At 45.8% G+C, this 21086-nt stretch overlaps 1 protein-coding gene across 5 annotated transcripts in view; it reads right to left on the bottom strand.

The window, feature by feature from the left end:
* PALLD (palladin, cytoskeletal associated protein) overlaps positions 1-21086 on the bottom strand; it is a 364941-nt gene that overhangs the window by 325984 nt on the left and 17871 nt on the right. The window lies entirely within an intron of this gene.

The raw sequence follows: 21086 nt of genomic DNA, 5'->3' as shown, positions 1-21086 counted from the left end.
TAAGTCAACAGGGCCAACCATGAGTGTCGCCCTGCACTTGGGAAGGGCTGTGGTCAGTGCCAAGGGGAGCAGCCCCCGGGGAGGCTGGGCAGCCAGGGGAGGCTGTTTGTTAACGGACCCCCGGGGTCCCCGCTGGACCTGCATGGCCCCAGGGCTCCTGCCGGCCCAGCACTCTGCTCCCCAGCTTTGCTGTCTCTGCTCCTTTCTCCTTGGAGCAACTTCTGGTGCCCCTTTCTGATTCTCTTTCTAGAGCTTTCATTTTCCTTGGTAATTTTTTAACCTGACTTCAAACTTGCTCACTGCTCTGCTAATCTAAGCTTCGCGGACTGTGTCTGACTGACTAAACGGCCACCTGGTGAGGGTTAAGGACCACTCTCCACCTCAGAGCCCCAGGTTGGCAGGGTTTCCCATCCTCATCATCCATCACCTGCAGCTTGAAGCAGAGGTGCTGGCTCAGGTGTGGGCTGTGTTTAACACTGAGAGAGAACCAAGTCATGTTTCTGTAAACCTACCTGGGGGCAAGCTGGCCTCTGAGACCAACACGAAGTCAGGGGACAAAAGACAGCTGATGTGCAGCGTGGGCACGGGAGAGGGTGGACCCAACTCTGCTTCAGTTTGGGTCACAGTTTACTCTGATTCCACAGACGCACAAAAATAACATTTCAACCTGAGCAAAGTGTAATGAAAGACAGGTTTCATCTGGGTTTAATCTCTTTATGATTCGTCACAATCTGGAAGCCAGAAAACCATCAAAAGGAGAAGAGAAACACATGTGTGACAGTTGAGAACTTGAGGGAGACCAGTGGAGTCAGGGACAAATGAGGCCCCGGGGGCATTCGGGAGGCAGCTGGTGGAGAGTGGGGCTATGCTCCCAGAGAAGTAGGGGGGCATGTGGGCAGCTGGACCCCAAACTGGAAGGCTACGGGTGGCCCCCAGGTCTCCTTGGAAGATACACCTCTAAATTCCAACGAGCTAAAGCCATTTTACACAGTACGCTAGATGAATGCATGTTCAGATGTTAAGCTCCACAGATGAAAGGGACTAGGTGCATATTAATTTTTTAATTGGCAATATAAGTATTACAGGTATACACTGTCTATTATATGGTGGTAGTAAAGCTACTTTGACTCGGTGTGGGAGAGACACGCCTTGTTAATGGATTCATCTTTCTACCTGCATTGGCCTGTTAGGAATTGGAAAGAAACGCAATCCAAATTCAGTAGTTCTCATACCAGAGAGGTTCTATGGGTTGTTTTCCTGTGGTGCAGCTGCTGTTTAAGTGAAAACACCATCTCTGATCTGAGGTAGCACCTTACCTTGTTCCCTTAGAAAATAGTGGGACAAAAGAAGCACTTAAATCAAATGCTCCATCCGCCTCCAATTAACATTTTTCTCAAACATTAGGACCTAGGATGGAAATGTACTGGTCAAGATGTCTGTGGAGAGGAGTGTATACAACAGGGTAGCACCTATTTCCCATAAATGAAATAGACCAAAACCTGAGGAAACTGGCATTTTCCCAGAGACCTCCCAGCTTCACAGGTAATGCCATCCTGCCTGGGTCCCCACACCACATAGGCCCTGGGCTGAGGTGTATCTGCCATTTGGTTGTATACATGGACTTTTCATGTAATCACCACACTTATCCTATATGTTGCTAGAAGTCCATTTAATTCTTAAAAAAAAAAAAAAAAAAGGATGAAGTGAAAAGAAAGTGTTACTTGTTCAGCCATGTCTGACTCTTTACAACCCCAAGGATTGTAGCCCGCCAATCTCCTCTGTCCATGGGATTCCCCAGGCAAGAATTCTGGAGTGGGTTGTGATGCCCTCTTCCAGGGGATCTTCCTAACCAAGGGATTGAACCTGGGTTTTCTGCATTGCAGGAGGGTTCTTTACCATCTAAGCCACCAGGAAAGCCCCCTTCTTAATCACTACCTGTCCAAAGTTTAAATGATTGATACTGTAAGAAGTTATCTACTGTGTATTAAGTTACAACAGCCTTTTTTAAGAAAAGGCTGATCTGCAGCTAACTAAACTAACAGGCTGGTTTCCTGAGGCCTGCCCCCCTCTCTCAGGCAGTGATGATCTGTCCTTGCTCCTGGGGCAGAGATAGGTCCACGTGCAGGATTCTGGCTGACGCATGCCGACACATTCCTGATCAAAGTGCGGCTGCTGAGCACGGGAACCGCACAGTGTCACAGTGGGTGACAAAGCACGTCTGTCTGTTCTGCGGGGATTACCGCTCTGTTTACCACAGACTGGGCTAAATGGCTTTGCCAGTGGACAGTATGGCCCACCGCCCACACGCTGCATCAGCATAGAGGTGCTCCCCCCACTGCATCCACACCACGAGGGCCTGGGAGTGGGCACTGTCCACGGTTTCCTCAGGAGGACCAATGACCTTTGACCATGGCCCTTTCCCTTTGCAGGTCTCCTTAACCATATCTGGGGCAGTGGAAAGAAGCCATTCACAGGAATTTAGCTTTTAGAGAAATAGCAACTCCTGTGTTGGGCATTTGTAAAGGTAAACTTGGGCTCATCTCTCTCTGTTGGGGGTGCCCTTGTGAATGAAGTGTCGTACATCTCACTCTGTCTGGCAGAATAGCGTAATGGACAGTTCAGTTCAGTTGCTCAGTTGTGTCTGACTCTTTGAGACCCCATGGATGGCAGCATGCCGGGCTTCCCTGTCCATCACCAACTCCCGGAGGTTACTCAAATTCATGTCCAGCAAGTCGGTGATGCCATCCAATGATCTCATCCTCTGTTGTCCCCTTCTTCTTCTGCCTTCAATCTTTCCCAGCATCAGGGTCTTTTCTAATTGGGCATTTTCCCTAAACTCATGTCTTACTGTATGTACTAGGGAAGAACAAATCCGACTCATATTTGATCTTTGTCTTTTACTTAAACCTTTGTATTCTTTTGCTTTTGCTATGAGTTAATCGCTAATAGGTGGCACTACTTGGAGAAAGAAATGGCAACCCACTCCAGTATTCTTGGCTGGAGAATCCCGTGGAAAGGGGAGCCTGGTGGGCTGCTGTCTATGGGGTTACACAGAGTTGGACACAATTGAAGCAACTTAGAATGCATGCATACATTGGAGAAGGAAATGGCAACCCACTCAAGTATTCTTGCCTGGATACTCCAGGGACAGGGGAGCCTGGTGGGTTGCCGTCCACAGGGTCACATAGAGTTGGACACGACTGAAGCAACTTAGCAGTAGCAGCAGCAGCAGTGGTAAAGAACCCATCTGCCACTGTGGGAGACATAAGAGATGTGGGTTCAATCCCTTGGTCAGGAAGATCCCCTGGAGGAGGGCATGGTAACCCTCTCCAGTATTCTTGCCTAGGAAATCCCATGGATGGAGGAGCCTGGCGGGCTGCAGTCCATGGGGTCACAGAGAGTCGGACACAACTGAAGAGACTTGGCACAGCACAGCAGTCACTAAAAGACTGTTCCTTGCAGCCAGAAAGACACAGGAGAGCCCATCCTCAAGGCTCTGACTTTTAAAGCTATGACACTTTCCATTCATAGAGAGAGAAAAAGTTGCCGAACAGAGAATAATGTTTGTCTTGATGGGAAGTTTATAGGAGCATCATGACCTGACCTATGAGGAGAGCTGCAAGAACAATGGAGTGGGACACTGAGAGAAGCAACAACCAGCCACACCGCCTCCCATCTAGTAGAAAAGAAGCCTGACAACTCAGAGAGGATGGTTCTTTGGGATGCTAGTCCATCTTCAGTCTGCTGGCTTTGCAACTAAAGTCACTATTCATTTGCCCCAACAACTCGTCATCTCTCAATTTATTGGCTTGTCCTGCAACAAGCAGTGAAGCGAAGTTACATGGCTCAAAATAGGCTGGAGTTAAAACTCCCACCATTCTATGCAAAACAAAGAACTCTCTCACCCAAAGAAAGAAAAATGGACATTAAGGTTGATTACACCCAGCTCCCAACCGGTCCAGCCTCTGGCTGATCTCCAGAATTCCTTGTCCCAGCCTTTTAAGAGACAACTACTCCGAACAACCTTGGAGAAGAACAGGGCCCCTTAAGACAGTAGATTTCCACATACATGCCTATATATACTTACTCTTTTTCTTGGGTTAGTGCAGCAGCTCACCAATCTGACTGCTGGCCCTTCTGCCTCATTAAAGGGGATCTGTTCCTGTACAGTGCCGATCTGGTTCTTTTTCCAAACCTCGCCTTCTCTAACTCCCTTACCCTACAAGCAGTATGAGCTTAAACTCTGTAACATTCGTTCCAAAGATATTAACACTGCAGTTCATTGAATGCGGCATGCCACTCACTATAAGCCATCCTTATTTTATAAACGCTGAAGGAAGAAAAAGAGAGCATGTAGTAACTATGATGTAAATAACTCAACTAAAGCAACAAAATACACAGCTCTGACCAAATTTGTGTGTGCAGAAGCAAAGACAACCACATCATGACTGTGGTCTGGCAGTGACTATAAAGTGCCCTTTACTGCAAGATGTGTTCTGATTACAAAGACAAGAAAAATGTGACAAAATACGTCTTAGAATCCAAGAATTATGATAGTATCTACCTTATAGGAATAAGCGAGTTTATATATAAAAGGCTCCCAGGGGTGTTTCCTAGATGGGGAAACAATGGAAATGGTAACAGACTTTATTCTTTTGGGCTCCAAAATCAGTGCAGATGTGACTTCAGTCATGAAATTAAAAGATGCTTGCTTCTTGGAAGAAAAGCTATGACCAACCTAGGCAGCATATTAAAAAGCAGATATATTACTTTGCCGACAAAGGTCTGTCTAGTCAAAGCTATGATTTTTCCAGTAGTCATGTATGGATGTGAGAGTTGGACTATAAAGAAAGGTGAGTGCAGAAGAATTGATGCTTTTGAACTGTGGTATTGGAGAAGACTCTTGAGAGTTCCTTGGACTGCAAGGAGATCCAACTAGTCCATCCTAAAGGAAATCAGTCCTAAATATTAACTGGAAGGATGATGCTAAAGCTGAAACTCCAATACTTTGGCCACCTGATGCAAAGAACTGACTCACTGGAAAAGACCCTGATGCTGGGAAAGATTGAAGGCGAGAGGAGAAAGGGACAACAGAGGATGAGATGGTTGGATGGCATCACCGACCCAATGGATATGAATTTGAGCAAGCTCTCGGGAGTTGGTGATGGACAGGGAGGCCTGGCGTGCCGCAGTCCATGGGGTTGCAAAGAGTCGGACACGGCTGAGAGACTGAACTGAACTGAGGGGTGTCTGGCATTTGCTAAGTACTCAAGGAGTGTTGACTATTAATGTCATTATATTTATTATTATTACTTGGGAATGACTACAAATTTCATGAGGTTCCAACATCAGTAGCTCTGTAAGAAAAATGAAGAAGAAGTGCTCTAATTGGTGACTTAAGGATGATCAGCAAAGGGCTGAGAAACATGACAGTGACATCGCAGCATAAGCTGCCTGCGCTTTGGTGGTGTGACATCTCTGCACGAGGATGCACAGACGTGTGGTGCTGCTCACACACCACCCCCAGTCTCTGTCTTAACTTCCCAGGGCTCCCGAGCAGGGTCTGGCAGGCCCTGGACAGGAGTGTGGGCCGAGGGACGCCCTGACCCGGACCTGATCCTCGTGTCTCTGAAGAGTGCCTGCTCAGTACTGCCATTCCAGGCACCTTGCTGCTCTGTACTGGTCCCTTCAGCATTACCAAATTCACTCAGTAATCTGGAGAATTCTTAACCTCTGTAGGTGGTGGTTCAGAGTCCAAAAGGGAAACAGAGGCGTTTGCCATCTCACCTCCCAGACTTCACATCTTCTGTGCCTTTTCTGCGCAGAAGCATGACTGGAGCATTCTCTGAAGATGCAACTGGTCTGTGATAACGTCTATGATGGTAAAACTGATTTTGGAGACCTTTCTGGCTTTTACAGGAAGAATCAACTACCTCAGACTGTGAATTACCTCCCCAACCCCAGCGCCCTCCCTTTCTCCTTCATCCCCTCCTCCTTCTTCAGAGATTCTCCTTCGTTACTTGGAAATCCTTCCCCCACACTTGTTTTCTATTTTTCCGTTAGAGAATACTTCTCCAATTCCAGCAATCAAGGCTAAAAGCTGTTACCTTAGGGGAAAATCCTCATTCCCGAGGTTATTTTTATTTAGGGTTTCGGGCACACATGTGGATCATATAACCCGTGACTGGAAACTTGTTTATGTGGCGTACTTTGCTGTGTGCTGGTACACAAAACCAGACTTCACTGTTAGAGCTCATAACCAAGTTTCCACTTGAAACTAGTCATTTTTCTGCCAAGAACATGCTGATGGGTTTATCAATGCTCAGGTGACTCTACAGTTTACTCCTCTTCCCTGGAGAAGGAAATGGCAATCCACTCCAGGACTATTGCCTGGAAAATCCCATGGACAGAGGAGCCTGGTAGGCTACAGTCCATGGAGTCGCAAAGAGTCGGACACGACTGAGCGACTCCCCAGCAGATATTAAGTAGGACACTATTTCTTGGCTCTAAGAGACTATAAGTAGGTTCCAATCTTTTTTTTTTTTTTAAATCGATGACGGTTTGTTGCAGGAAGGGGGACAGACCCCTTCCAGGGCTCGAAAGGGGGCTCTTGTCTAACACTGGGAGATGAACTGTCCATAGAGACACACCTGCTGACAAAGCAAGGGACACTATTGGGAAGGGGCGCCTGGGGAGAGCAGGAGGGCAAGGGAGCCCAGGAGGACTGCTCTTATGTGGCTTGAAGCCTCAGGTTTTATGGTGATGTTAGTTTCCGGGGTGTCTCTGGCCAGTATCTCCGACTCAGGGTCCTTCTTGGTGGTGCACGCATTGCTCAGCCAAGGTGGATGCCAGCGAGAAGGATTCTGGGAGGTGGTAGGACACCTGGTGTCTCCTTTGAACCCTTTCCAAACTCCTTTGGTTGGTGGTCGCTTGTTAGTTTCGTGTTCCTTACCGGGGCCTCCTGTCATAAAATAACTCATGCAGATGGTTACTGTGGTGCCTGATAAGGCAGGGCTGTTGCAGTCAATGCATTTCCCCAAACGTGTTCAGCAGTTAGCTGTGATTTTCGTGAGAGGAGGTGCGCTCAACGTCCTTCTACTGCAACATCCTGTCTCCAGAACCTCTTAAAGCAACTAAACTTAAATAGGAAAGAATCATTTCCATTGCCTCACATGACCGGGTACAACATTTCTGCACCTTGGTCTGCTTGACAGCTGGAGCAAGTCGCAGACTGATCACTGTATTTGCTACAGTTGTGTTTATAAAGTAACTCCATCGAAAGAATGCAGCCTCCACGTGGAGTTAGAGGACTGTTGTAATTATGCCTGAGCAGATGCAGAAGTCCACATGTGGCACTGCCCCTGGCCAACGAAGAGATGGCAGGGGTCCTTAGAGCAGCAGGCAGAGAGGATTCCAGACACTGAGCGGTTTCCACAGTGAAAGGATCTAAAACTGGAGTCAGATTCTTTCAAGACAACTTCTTCACAGTTGTTTGCATGAGAGTAAATGAAACTTCCAAAAGGCACATTCTTTTCCTTTTGAGAGCCTTGCTGTATGGTAGAATACTTAGTAGGAAGAAAATACAAAATCAAAGCCAATTATTTAGCTGAGGGAAAAGCCTGCCTTTGTTACTCAAATTGCCTTTGGAATTTTCTTCCTGCTGAAATTATTGGAATACAAAAACAGGGAGTGGTCGAATTGTTGGGGCACCTTTTTCAACAGGCTTTAGCAAATATTTAACAAGCAACTGTGAATTAAACTCAGGAAAATTGTTGAAGAGTTTTAAAAGCAGCAAGAAAACAATAGTTGATGAGATTTGAGTTTTGGAAGGCTCTCCAAGTTGACAGTAATGCATAATGAGGCTGACATTTGGAAAGAGGATGGGGAGACAATTAACCATAGGAGGGAGGGGTGGCGATGGGAAGAAATCACCGTCCTTTGCTGAGAGCCCATTCCTGCAGCAGGAAGGAACAGAAGGCCACATGAGGTGAAGGTTCTAGAAGATGACAGTAGATCAGAGAGAGGGGAGGGGTTCCACAACCCACCGTGACTGGGGGGCGATTCTGATTTCCAGACACTAACCTAGGACTCCTGCCCAAGCAGGGTCAGGAACACCTCCAAGAAATATTGTATTCCTGAAAGAATTGTTTGTTCAGCCTGTGATGTTTACACATTCCCTTTCCATACTATTGTGGATACTTCGTACAAAAGAGAACTGCAGCATGAAGACTTTAAAAAAGATGAAGCAGATCCAGAGAGTTTTGAAAAGGTAGCTTATAGGGTGGTGGTGGTTTAGTTGCTGAGTCGTGTCCGACTTTTGTGAGCCTGCCAGGCTCCTCTGTCCATGGGATTTCCCAGGCAAGAATACTGGAATGGGTTGCCATTTTCTCCTCCAGAGGATCTTCCCAACTCAGAGATCAAACCCAGGTCTCTTGCAGTGAAGGCAGATTCTTTGCTGTCTGAGCCACCAGGGAAGCCCGATAACCCCAGAGGTAAGTAATTTTATTATTCCCATTTTACCAATAAGGAAACTGAGGCACAGAAAGGGTAAATGACTTGCTGAGGTAATTGGAGATTCACAGAATCTGATTGTCAGCCACTAAGCTCTTCTGCTGTTTGTTCCACACAGCATGTGTGTGTGTGAGAGAGAGCTGGACCATAAAGAAGTCTGAGTGCCAAAGAACTGATGCTTTCAAATCGTGGTGTTGGACTCTCTCCTTGACTGCAAGGAGATCAAACCAGTCAATTCTAAAGGAAATTAACCCTGAATATTCACTGAAAGGACTGATGCTGAAACAGAAGTTCCAATACTTTGGCCACCTGATGCAACGAGGTGACTCATTGGAAAAGACCCTGATGCTGGGAAAGATTGAGGGCAGGAGGAAAGGGGGTGACAGAGGGTAAGATGGTTGGATGGCATCTCTGACTCAATGGACATGAGTTTGAGCAGACTCCAGGAAATGGTGAAGGACAGGGAAGCCTCATGTGCTGCAGTCCATGGGGTCCCAGAGAACCAGACAGGACTTCGAGACTGGACAACAGCAGCACAATACTTTATGCATAAGCATATTTTCAATTCTAAAGGGATTCTTTGTAACTACCTTTATTTCTTAGGAAAATTTATATCAGTGTTTGTTTATTGATTGGTTTTCTCATTAAATTCAGAAACTTGGCCCCTGAAATGGACTCTGAAATGATGAAATCAATTCTTTAGAGCAAGCACTACTGGCTACTGCCACTGTACAGCTAGATACTGAGGACTTACAATGGATTCAGGTTGTGGCTAGGGCAATACCCCACGTTTGCCTTGGACATCAAAGGTACTTCTTGGGTCATGGAGATGTCAGATGTGCAAGTCCTCATGTGCAGTGGCCCTGTCACAGTATCGTGGGCCACGGGTTGACAAGGGAGCGGTGACAGGCCGCTGCCGTCACTCTGTAATGTTCAAACCACAGGATAGCAGCTGCACACGATGAGGGCAGTGTTTCCTGGGTGAAGGAGTCCATATAGGTCCACAGAAGGATTAGTACTGATGTCTTCAAGTGCGTGAAGCCTTGCAGAGGTAGGACTAACTTTTCAAGTGAGATTACAAGAGGGCCGATCCTGTGGGGAAGCAGGGATTGAGCAAGAATGCAGAGGCTGGGAAGAGGACAGACAGCATGGCGGGCTGTATCCCGGTCATTTATTAGCTCTTGGATGCAGGGCTCAGAGATAGGTCTGTGTCTCTGCGGTGAAACTGAAGGTGCTGCCCTGTTGCTTCACCTCTTTTGGCTTCTGGTTCACTGGCAGTTCAGTGTCAGAACATGTATTGTACTGATGTAAAAGATGAAAATTTTCAATTCAGCACAAATGTACAGAGAAAGGAAAAAGATGGAAAGAATTAAAGGAAATGATAATTAAGAATGGGACAACAGGAAACTATAACTAACTGGTGTCATTTCCCTTCGACTCTGTCCCATTCTGCTTGCCCTTGTCACCCAGATATGATGGTGGCGGGGAGACAGTTGGTTTTTGCAATTCTCATTAATTAGATGTCTGCTAATTCTAAAACGGTACTCTGTGTGTGTGTGTATGTGTGTGTATTTGTGTCTAAACATGCATGTTCTTTCTTAAGAATAACAGGCTCACAGACAAGTCTTTGTACCCTCGGCAGCCAGTAAACTGTGTGGATGACACCATAAAAGATCTTTGGCATAAGACCGAATACATGTAGTATTTTTAGGAACACCATGAATTTAAAATAAGAACATTTTCAAAAGCTCTAAAATATAACGGAAACAAGCCAGAAAACACTCATGTCTCATGAGGGCAAATGGGTAAGCACCAATGTGTTTAATTCTTTCTGACACCCAGACTCGAGGCATTGTCTGGATGTGCTTGTGGATTGCACCTGCCATCCATCCGAAACACCGCTGCAGAAAGTACCAGTACATCATTGGGAGAGGAGAGGGGATAAAAAGACCACACTTTTCAGTGAGTAACGAGTAAGGTAACTTACACCCATGTCTGCCCTGCCCACCTGGACACAGAACGTCGCCACAGGATCGCAGCACTGGACCCTCCTTCCCCATGTTCTTTGGAACCTGAAACAGCATGGCAGTGCCACAAAACACGACAGACAGGACACCAACACAAGCCAGAGTCTCACTCCTGGCATCTACCTGAAGGAGATGAAGTCACTCTCTCATAGACAGGTCCACTATCTTTGATGACTGTTTAGGTCCTTTCCAGATTTTGGAAACTACGCTGCTATGGCCATTCATATCCATGCATCCTTATCCATATGATCACTTCCTCCAGGCATAAACACACACCTAGGAGAGGTCCATTCATTCACTTACTCAGCACATGCTCACTGAGCACCTGTTACCTATAGGCAGCATTCTAGGTCCAGGGACTCAACAGCGAAAATCAGCTGGAGGTCCTGACACTCCAGGGGTTTATATTTTACTAAGGAAGACAAACAATAAAATAAACAAAACAAGTGTAGAGTGTATCAGTAAGTTCTATGGAGAAAACCAAAATAGAATCTAAAAAATGATACAAATGACCTTATTTACAAAACAGAAATAGACACTCAGGAAACAAACAAGGTTCCCAAAGGGGAATGGGGAGGAAAAAAAATTAGGGATTTGGATTAACATATACAGACTACTTTATATATAGGCTTGCCTGATGGCTCAGAGGGTAAAGAACCTGCCTGCAGTGCAGAAGACCTGGGTTCAATTCCTGGGTTGGGAAGATCCCCTGGAGAAGGGAAAGGCTACCCACTCCAGTATTCTGGCCTGAAGAATTCCATGGACTGTATAGTCCATGGGGTTACAGAGTCAGACACGACTAAGCAACTAACACTATCAGTTTATATATAATATACACAGACTATTGCATATCTGTTTTATATATAAAACATATAACCAACAAGGACCTGCTATATAGCTCTCAATATTTTGTAACCTGTAAGAGAAAAGAATCTGAAAAAGAATATATATACAGAGCTGAATGTATATTCACTGTATAAACTGAATTATTTCACTGGACACCTGAAACTAACTAACAGTGTAAATTAACTCTACTTCAACTACACAAAACAAAAGAGTGGGCAGGCCTGTTCTTTTCCCCAGGTCAGTCATAGAAGGCTGGCTTTGAGGCAACATTCGAGGAGAGAGATGGAGGGTCCAGACCCACATGCACCTGGGGATGAACATCGCAAGAGGAGGGAACAGCAGGTGTGGAGGCGCTGGGCACGCACAGTCCAGCAAGGATGCTGCTGCGGCTGCGGTGGATGAGGCAGGGCTGAGAATCACCGTGGTGTTGGAGAGACGGGGCCTTTTCACTGCATATATGACTATTTTACTCTGAGAACAAGCAGCAGGCACCAGACAGCTTTGCACTGTGCTGTGATCACAAGCCCATGAAAAAGAACCAAGCCAGGCGCAGTGCCGCCCGTGATGGTGGGTGGAAACCGTGAGCAGATAAGGAAGGCGGTGCGGATGCCCAGGGTAGGGGGAGAGGGTGGCGGCTGAGCAGAGACTCTCTCCAGGAGGAAGCAGAAGGCGGTCGGGTTCCGGGTGTGGAGGGAGCGCCCCCACACTCTCCGGGTGGATGGGGAGATGTGAGGTGGGAGGGAGACGGAAGCGCCTGTCCAGTGCCCAAGCATAGACGCCAGCAGACTTCCGGGTGGATACTGCACAAAGTCCAGAGGCTGCTGCTTTAACTCCCTGTGTGCCCTAGCATCATCCCCACGCTGTCTCTGCCCACTCACAGGTCACACTGCAGCGACCCCTGAGTGGTCAGTGGTCACGCAGCTCCTCTGGGTACGGCCTGCTGTCGATGTTGACAACCGTCTTCAACAGAAGCAGCAACCCTGGGCTAAGCCATGTGGATTGTGACTTTGTAAGCACTGCAGCCTCAGTACCTGCCTGCCACGTTTTTCTCAACTAAAGTGTCCAATAAAGGGGACACATTGCAACCTGAACCCCTTCGAGTGAAAAGCAAGCCAGCGGCTTGTTTCCATGTCTGCTTTCTTTGGAGGAAGTGGGAATTTCCACCAATCCTGTTGGGCTTCCTAGGTGGCGCTAGTGGTAAAGAATCCACCTGCCAATGCAGGAGATGTAAGAGACACAGGTTGGATCCCTAGGTCAGGAAGATCCTCTGGAGAAGGGAATGGCAATCTACTCCAGTATTCTTGCCTGGAAAACCCCATGGAGAGAGGAGTCTGGCGGGCTACAGTCCATGGTGTCGCAAAATCGGACACAACTGAGTGACTGAGCAGCCAATGGCGCTGCATAGGTTTGATAGAGCTCATCCCTCTTGTTTTGGTTTTGGTGATGATCAAAGTTTTGCTAATATAAACTAACTGGAGGTCTGCAGGTGCTGGGGTTTGACTGTAAAAAGAAAGAATTTAATTACTTTTAATTATATATATAATTGAAACTTTATTAGGCTAATAATGACCTAATAGGCATCTTATGATTATGAGCAGGTATGAGTCATTGCCCTAGAAGACTGAATATTCCTGGACTATCGCTGGATTCTACTTTCACTGCAGTTAAGTCAGTGTCTAAAAATGGCTTTTTTCCTTATGAGTTTGCACACATTTAGCTTACAATGTAATTCGAATGTGAGGTTGGTTTGGAATACTGTTCAGAAACTGGGAATAACTTGCCTTGTTTGTAGTTGATAGAGAGTATCTTCCTTCCCTGTCTTTATATATTTATTTATTTTTTATCTGTAATCAGTATTTATTCTCCAGCTTAGGAATTTCAGTTTTTTTTTGTTTTATTTTTTAAATATAAATTTATTTATTTTAATTGGAGGCTAATTACTTTACAATATTGTATTGGTTTTGCCATACATCAACATTTTTGGTTTATGTTGATTGACTTATTTAACAGTATTAACTGAATGCAAAATAAAAGATAGAATAACCAGGAATAGCTATGTTTTAAAAATATAGATCAATACTACAGAAATCACCAGGGTACCATTTTCTTTAAAGATAGGTGAAGTCTGAATTCCAAAGCTGAAGATGTTCAAGGTGAGTCATTACAGGGCATGGCCAGGAATTCAGGACCTGGGTTCTGTTCCCTAGGACCAATTGATTCTTTTTCTGTTCCTAGGTAAAAAAATTTCCTAGCTTTCTTAATTTCTTTATATTTACATGGTTTAAAAATGGTTGCCATGATGAAATATTTTTAAAGTATAAAGTGAAAATGGAAGACCTCATTTTAATAATATCAGAGGTGCTTTGAACTAAAATTCTTCATGAAGTTTTCGCCAACTCTGAAAAGTTGCGAGTGGAGGGGGAGGGGGTCGGGGAGGTGAGGGGTCATGTCTTTGCCTTGTTGTCAGCTGTGTATGAGAAATAGGGAACATCTGAGGTGAGGTAATAATTCAGACTGTTGACAATTAATTTGCACATAACTTAAGTTGTAGCTAAATCGTATGTAACTTCAGTTATTGTAGATAAGTTTTAGTTCCATCAGCTTTTCTCTGCTTTGCTGGGGTTTTGGTGGAACTGTGCAAAAGTAAAGAAGGAAGATGAGATTTTTCAGTCCTGGTTGTGATTATAGCTCGTCCTTGTGCTGGTTATACTTGACAAGGAGGGGTGAAGTGACTGGATAGGATGAGGAAATGCCTTCAACCATGTGTCCTTCAGTCCTCCCTGGAGCTGGGCCCCTTCGTCTGACTCTGTAAGCTCACTGGTCCAGGGCCCGGGTCCAGATGGCTCTACTTGGGCCAAATCTAAGCAGCTCCAGGCCTGCAGTTTGGTGAGCCACAGGCTGGTCTGGCCATCTGTCCCCTCCTGGAGCCTGCAGGAATTGGTCATGGCGTGGCCCTCACTCGGCCCCGTCTGAGTCCCTGTTTCAGTGACTCGAGTCCTGAAGGGCAGACGTGCTCCCCAGGTGCAACCCCTGGTCTGGTCCCTGGTCCCCACTGCCCTGCCTTCGTGGGGCGCCTGCCTCTAACTCAGCCTTGGCCAACATCCTGCACCTCCAGACCCGTCACCCATTTCCCAGCCCCGCACATCTTTGGGCCTCTGTCCGTGCTTGGCCCAGCTCCCTGGACCCCTGCTCTTCACAACTTCTGTCACCTGCTCCAGGGCCCTCGGAGGTGGCCCACTGACCACCACGCCTGCCCAGTGTTGGGTTCAGAGACCCCTGATGGACTCAGTGGGAGCCGGGCTCTAAACTGCCCGGGTTCAGGCAACCTCTTTATTAACATTTGTCTTCCTTATGCAAAATTCACTTCCAAGAAGGTTTCCTCTTCAGGATCTCCAATTCTCATGGAGGAAAGGAGCTCAAAGGTTTTAGGCATTTGGTGCATTTGCAAATGCATGGCAGAGGGACTAAGATCTTTGGAACAGAGATTAAGAAACTTCAATGTATATTTACACTTTCCGCCTAAAAAAAACCCTCAAAGGATAACAAAACAACCCAGCTAACTTTAAAAAATGGTGCATTTTCATCAGAAACTTAATTACTCCAGAAGGGCACAACTTTATTGGCTAACATTGGTCATGGGCTTTGGCAGACTGGGAGATGACAAGAGAAACTAGTTAATAATCCTGTAGCTACTAACTAAATTAATTCTCCCCTTCCCCTAAGGAGAAAAGGCAGAAGCCTGAACTGGATGGCCCCCAAATTATGAAATGGTTAAATGAACTTTAACACAGAAGTTATGGTAGGCTCACTTGAATTAATCCTTTGATGGGTAAATGGATTACTTTTTGTTAAGAATATGTTTAGAAGGGGGCTATTTTGGAGTCAATGTCAGTGGAGCAGAGAGCAGTTTGAATACATTTGGAAGGGGCTATTTTGGAGTAAACGTCAATGGAGCCGTGTGCAGTTTGAAAACCTGTGGAACCGTTTTGAGTGACACATGAATGTATTTCTACCAAATAATTATTTGTTCCCATGGTTAGTGGGTTAAAGACATCTAAATGGAATCCAAAATAAATAATTTCACTTCTATCACAAACAAAATGATAAGAACATTTTTTTTTTATAGAAAAGATAAATAATGGCTATACAGAGTCCGTGGAATTCTCCAGGCCAGAATACTGGAGTGGGTAGCCTTTCCCTTCTCCAGGGGATCTTCCCAACCCAGGGATCAAACCCAGGTCTCTTGCGCTGCAGGCGGATTCTTTACTAGCTTAGCCACAAGGGAAGCCCAATGCAGAATTTAGGATGAGATATTTAATTAAACAAACTCATTAGGAAGTTTTTTGCTGCCCCCTGCTGTCAGCTTCTAAAAGACATGAAAACCATGTAAAAAGGGTGTCCCAGGTGGCGCTAGTGGTAAAGAACCCGCCTGCCAATTCCATCCCTGGGTCGGGAAGATCCACTGGAGGAACGCAATGGCAACCCACTCCAGTATTCTTGTCTGGGAAATCCCATGGACAGAGGAGCCTGGCAGGCTACAGTCCGTGGGGTCACAGAGAGCAGGACACGACTAAAGCGACATAGTATGCACGCAAACTGCAAAAACTGACTCAAGGTGAATTAGTTGAACAAATTGGTTTGAAAAAAAAAATTCTTTGCCTCTGACTCCATCAGTTCCTGTCGGTGATGCTGACTTACTTCATGTCTGTGAGTAATGGTCCGTCAGCCCAAGGAGCCAGCTGCAGCAAAGTGTGCGTCAGTGGGTGCTGGTGAGCAGTAGTTTGTGATTTGTGAAGTGCTACATTAGTAAGTACCAGTCTTGCAGCTTGGAGCCAGTGATGTCTTCCTTACCTTTTTGCTGAATTTCTTAATTTTGAATTAATTTTTATATTTATGTAATTTAGGTAAAACACTTCATTAATAAAACCAAAACTTTCCAAGTAAATGCATTAATGGCTTATTTTCCATAGTATGGTCCTGACTTGAATTGTTATTTTCATTTTGGCATATGAAATTAAGAAATGAGAGGTATTAGCCATAAAAGGTAAGAGTAAAGCAATAGTCACTAGATGCAAGGCACTGTTTTATTTTTTCACATGCTATTTTATTTAGTCACAAAATACAATGGGAGTGGGTATCATAATTCTCACTTCACGGATGAATAAACTGAATCACAAAATGACTTGTCTAGGTACACATTTGCTGAAAAGTGGAGTCATGATGGGAGACCCCAGGGTTGTTCCTCTTAACCTCTTGGCACAGAAGGTACAGATGCTATACCTTCTGTGCATACAAAATAATGCAGAGAAATTACAGTGGCCATGGTGGTGTCAGTGATCAGTGATTACCACTGACCGCATACTCCTCACCTGCTGTTCGTTTGCTGTCCGCCCTCTCATGGCTGCAGCCCGGGCATGGGCAACTGGCCTGTCCACGCCCTGCCTGGCGTCTCTGTCTTCATGGGTAAGTTCCGCCACATTGAAGGTGTGGTGCACTCAGCATAGTGAACACGCGCCCATGGACCCCACGCTCAGACCAGACACACTTGGGGCTGACCTTGTGACAGGTCACACACACCCTCTGCCTTTCATCTGCCAGACAGCTTCTGGTTTTAGCCACACTTTAACCATATCCAGTAAATATTCAAATTATGCCCAGTACTTGACTATACCAGTTGGCATCTTACTGGCTACCTTTGGGGCCCCCTGTAGCAATGTGCTGTTCTGCTGTCTGCTTGCCCCATCCTTTGCACACCACCCCCCGCCCCCCGACTTAGCAGCACTGGTTCAGGACGGCAGATCCACCTGCCAGGGACCAGAGCACAGCTAGTATTGATGTCTGCCATGACGAGACGCCTCTGCCTTGTGGGTCCTTGAAAACATGACCTCATGCTCCAGGGGGCTCACTGTGCAGGAAATGAAACACTGACTAGCTGGAATTCATTTGCCTCCTTAGGTAGGTAAGGGGTTGGTCAAACCTGAGTTGTTTTACAGAGGCAGCACTACACATATACATGTAAGAGGGAAACCCACGTCTCCAGGATGGCCCCAACTGAGTGTCTTCAGTCTGTTGAACAGAGCATGCAAACATTGCCATCAGAGCCCTTCAGTGAGGAGAACCTGACTCCCAGCTCCAGGGGCTTACCCGCGCTGATTAGCAAATCAGCTTCCAAGTTTGAAATTACCTGAACCCCTTAAGTTTTGCTCTGATCCCTGGAGCTGGTAAATGGATTTGAGCTGTGCCTCCTGTCTCCTTGCTGGTTGACCTCACAATGAAGCATTTTCTTTCCTCAAAAGAAGTGCTTTCAAGGGCTACTATATTGGCTCCTATGCATGTCCAGCAGCCAGCCCTTGCTGGGTAACAATGTTTGGTGACCACGAAGGGACCGGGTGTCGTGACCCCCTGCCATGGCCCTGCAGCCCCCGGGTATATGGCCCTCAGCCCTGACTCCGAGTGCCCACCTTGATCGCACTTGTCTACAGGAAGGGATGTCAGTTTCCTGCCTCCCCACCTCTGGACTCGGGCTCCTTGTGCTGCTTTGGGTCAGCTGTCTTTTTGACCAGTAACCTTGCTGAAACATGCCCATGCCTGAACTGTCTAATAAGGATTGTGGGTTAGAGCCCCACCTTGGGGGAAATACAAAAAGTCCTCAAAAGTTCTGGTTAGACGTAAGTTGCAGCACTATCTTTTTTTGATCCCCTTCCTAGAGTACTGAGAATAAAAACAAAAGTAAGCAAATGGGACTAATTAAAAGCTTTTGCACAGCAAAGGAAACCATAAACAAAATGAAAAGACAATACACAGAATAGAAAAAAATATTTGCAAATGAATTGACTGACAAGGGATTAACCTCCCAAAATATACAAACAGCTCAAGCAGCTCAATATAAAAAAAAAGACCAATCAAAAAATAGGCAGAAGATATAAATAGACATTTCTCTAAAGAAGACACACAGATGACCAAAAAGCACTGAAAAGATGCTCAACACCACTAATTATCAGGGAAATGAAAATCAAAAGCACAAGGGATCACCTCACATTGGTCAGAATGGCCATCAGCCAAAAGTCTACAGACAATAAACACTAGAGAGGCTGTGGAGAAAGTGAACCCTCTCACACCATTGGTAAGAATGTAAATTGTTGCAATCACTATGGAGAATAGTATGGAGTTTCCTTAAAAAACTAAAAATAGAACTCCCATATGACCCAGAAATCCCACTCCTGGACATATATCCAGAGAAAGCCATAATTCAAAAAGATACATGCACCCCACTGTTCACTACAGGACTATTCACAATAGCCAAGACATGGAAGCAACCTAAGTGTCCACTGACACAGGAATGGATAAAGCAGATGTGGTACACATATTCAATGGAATACTACTCAACCATAAAAAGAGTGAAATAATGCCATTTGCAGCAACATGGATAAGCCTAGAGATCATCATTCTAAATGAAGTAAGTCAGACAGAGAAAGACAAACATCATATGATGTCACTCATGTATGGAATATAGGAGGAGCTGGGGATTAACACACACACAGTACTACATAAAAAATAGACAAACAACAAGGACCTACTGTAGAGCACAGGGAACACTACTCAGTATTCTGAAATAACCCAAATGGGAAAAGAATCTGAAGAAGAGTGAATATATGTATATGTATAACTGAAGCTGGTGTGCTGCAGTTCATAGGGTTGCAAAAAGTCAGACATGACTTAGTGCCTGAACAATAAATGAATCACTTTGGTGTACACCTGAGACAACAGTGTAACTATACCTCGCACTTTTTTTTTTAAGTTCAACTTAGAGTTCTGAACCCTGGGTTAAAGTTCCAGTCTTGGATTTCTTTGTTCAGGTTGGTTTATGTCTGTTTTTTCAGTTCAGTTCAGTTCAGTTGCTCAGTCATGTCTGACTTTGCGACCCCATGGATTGCAGCACTCCAGGCTTCCCTGTCCATCACCAACTCCTGGAGCTTGCTCAAACTCATGTCCATCGAGTCAGTGATGCCATCCAACCATCTCATCCTCTGACATCCCCTTCTCCTCCTGCTTTCAATCTTTCCCAGCATCAGGGTCTTTTCCAGTGAATCTGTTCTTCACATCAGGTGGCCAAAGTATTGGAGTTTTAGCTTGGGCATCAGTCCTTCAATGAACATTCAGGACTGATATCCTTTAGGATTTACTGGTTGGATCTCCTTGCAATCCAAGGGACTCTCTAGAGTCTTCTCCAACACCATAGTTCCAAAGCATCGATTCTTAGGCACTCAGCTTTCTCTACAGTCCAACTCTCACATCCATACACGACCACTGGAAAAACCATAGCTTTGACTAGATGGGCCTTGTTTGTTAGCATTGGCTAATGGGGGAGGCTGTTGGATGACTGAAGGAAAACTTTTAAACCTGATTTAATGAAGGCCCTCTGACTCAGGAGACAGAAGACACTGCTCCCTGATTGACAGTCATTGCCCCCGTGACCTATAGTGGTTTCACAGGCGTCCATCCCAGAAGAACATACCCTGTTCCTGGGAGAGAGGAATTTCCACCCAAGACACCTCCGTGGGATCCTTTTGCTCCATCCTGAGAGCAACCTTTCAAATGGGGAATGTTAATAGCACAACTGACTGTAGTCCCCTGGCATGTATTCTTGCAGAACTGGTTGATGTTTAGCTATAAGCCAATGGAAATGAAGAAAATTATTTTCTTTGTAACACTGCCTGGCCCTGGTATTAGGTGAAGCCTCAGGGAAAATGGCCAGAGAATGGGTCTTTGAACTATGGTACTATTTTAAAATTAGACTTGTTTTATTAGAGGAAAAACAGGGTTAATCCCATTATACAATCATTTATGCCTTTATATTGGAATAAGAATTTGCAGAAGAGATGTAAGATTGTGGTTCAGAGGGAAGAACCTCAGAAAAAGCCTGTGTTCATGGAGTCAAAGCCAAACAATGACTGACTGCATGCAGACGCCCCTCCAGCAGCCCCTTGCATGGTCCCCCTGCCCACGAAGGGGGTCTTCCTGTGAGCAGTGCAGAAGGTACCAACAGCCCTCCCAGGGCTGCCCTTATCCGATCATCATAAAGGAACACTCTTTCCTCCCTGTACCCACCAAGGTGCTCAGTTTGCCCAGGGAGCACTCTACCGCAGGCAGGGCATTTCTATTAGAGCAGGTCCCAGAAGGCTTAGATGACCAAGGCCAACACAGGGGACTCTGACCAAGGCCAACACAAGTTTCAGCTTGAACTTATACAACTAGAGCAATAATAAGCCATCTTACTGAGATGACCCTCAGAAAACAGAGAATCTCTTTACATGTTTTGCTACTCATCACCCTAACTGGGCTGCATGCAGGCCTTCATGAACACCCTCCTGTGGAGAAGCACAGGATGGTATTAGGGAAGGCTCTGAATCACATGGGAGAAGGAAATGGCAACCCACTCCAGTGTTCTTGCCTGGAGAATCCCAGGGACAGAGGAGCCTGGTGGGCTACAGTCCATGGGGTTGCACAGAGTTGGACATGACTGAAGTGACTTAGAATGCATGCATGCATTGGAGAAGAAAATGGCAACCCATTCCAGTGTTCTTGCCTAGAGAATCCCAGGGACAGAGGAGCCTGGTGGGCTGCCATCTGTGGGGTCACACAGAGTTGGACACGACTGAAGCGACTTAGCAGCAGCAGCCTGAATCACAACCAAATCGTCCA

Source organism: Bos indicus, chromosome 8 (assembly GCF_029378745.1).
Source record: "Bos indicus isolate NIAB-ARS_2022 breed Sahiwal x Tharparkar chromosome 8, NIAB-ARS_B.indTharparkar_mat_pri_1.0, whole genome shotgun sequence".
Lineage (NCBI taxonomy): Eukaryota > Metazoa > Chordata > Mammalia > Artiodactyla > Bovidae > Bos > Bos indicus.
The sequence above is the reverse complement of the archived record's forward strand: the minus strand, read 5'-3'. Positions and strand labels throughout refer to the sequence as shown.